General features: G+C 51.5%; 1 non-coding gene across 1 annotated transcript; it reads left to right on the forward strand.

Moving 5' to 3' along the window:
• Positions 1-1,065: 1,065 nt before the first annotated feature.
• Positions 1,066-1,214, forward strand: LOC149139929 (5.8S ribosomal RNA). Its single transcript, XR_016265375.1, has one exon. It is a non-coding gene; the product is annotated as a 5.8S ribosomal RNA (ribosomal RNA).
• The last annotated feature ends 281 nt before the right edge of the window (positions 1,215-1,495 follow it).

Here is a 1,495-nt window from a genome sequence, read left to right on the forward strand (position 1 = left end):
GCCACGTTTGATATCTCTTGCTTTCCTATTGTTTTCTTCCCTTCTTGCTTTTGGCCCCTTGGCTTTACGAAGAAAAGGTGGGATTGTTGTGGATTGGTGTTCAGGAAGGACGAAAAGCAGTACAAGTTCTGAGGGTGGCCACCCTAGTCCTTCTCGATCGTCATCCCCTACAGTTCCCCCCTTTTTGTGAAGGCACGGGGTGGGGAAGCTTGTTCTCTGTTTGAGCCTCCCCCTGTGAGCCGGTGGACGTGCTCGATATCTCTCTTTCTTTCATGTTGTTTTGTTCCCTTCTTCCTTTCGGCCCCTACCTTTACGGAGAAAAGGTGGGATTGTTTTGGATTGGTGTTCGGGAAGGACGAAAAGCAGTTCGAGTTCCCAGGGTGGCCAGCCTACTCCTTCTCGATCATCGTCCCCTGCAATTCCCCCCTTTTTGTGAAGGCACAGTGTTGGGGAAGCTTGTTATCTATTTGAAGCATCCCCTTGTGAGCCGGTAGCCACGGTTGATATATCCTTTTCTCTCTTGTTGTTTTCTTCCCTTCTTCCTCGTGGCCCCTAGCGTTACGGAGAAAAGGTGGGATTGTTTTGGATTGGTGTTCCGGAAGGACGAAACGCAGTGCGAGCTCCCGGGGTGGCCACCCTAGTCCTTCTTGATCGTCGTCCCCTTCAGTTCCCCCATTTTGCCGAAGGCAAGGGGATTTGGGAGGCTTGTGCCTTGTTTGTGCTTTGTTTTCTACCCTTTTCTTCCTTTCGGTCCCTAACTCTACGGAGAAAAGGGGGAATCGTTGTGGGCTGGTGTCGGGGAAGGGCTAAAAGCAGTGCGAGCTCCCGGGGTGACCACCCTAGTCCTTCTCGATCGATGTTCCATGCATTTCCCCCCTTTTTTCGAGGGTGTGGGGCTAGGGGAGATTGTCCTCTGTTCGAGCCTCCCCCTGTGAGGGGGTTAGACACCTTTGTTTCTCTTTCTCTCGTGCGTTTTTTCTCCTTTTTCCCCTTGGCCTTACATTTGTTGTGCGGGGTGCCCCTATTCAGTTTTGTAGCTGATTTTTCGGTAATACACGTGGAAACAACTCTCGGCAACAGATATCTTGGCTCTTGTTACGATGAAGAACGTAGCGAAATCTGATACTTAGTGTGAATTGCAGAATCCTGTGAATCATAGAGTTTTTGAACACAAGCTCAAGGCCTCGTTCGAGGGTACGTCTTTATGGGCGTCGCATCCCATTCAAACGCGCTCCCTGCAATATGCTAGGGAGTAGCGGAGCTAGTCGTCCGTGCCCCGTGCGGTGCGGTCAACTGAAATACCTCAAGTGATGTTTCGTGGCATGCATCGGCGAGCGGTGATCTTGTCCCCTTGGATGGGTAGTCGGCGTTAGCCGATGCGGGCTTTGTGTGGCATCACTCGAACTTTCTTTACTCTCTCTTGTCCTCCCATGGGGTAGGTCGGATTTAGCTCCAACTTTGCGAACCCAGCTCAGGCGAGAACACCCACTGAGTT

Source organism: Pinus tabuliformis, chromosome X, assembly GCF_031772625.1.
Source record: "Pinus tabuliformis cultivar Carrire ecotype Pingquan chromosome X, CPIR1, whole genome shotgun sequence".
NCBI classification, from domain to species: domain Eukaryota; kingdom Viridiplantae; phylum Streptophyta; class Pinopsida; order Pinales; family Pinaceae; genus Pinus; species Pinus tabuliformis.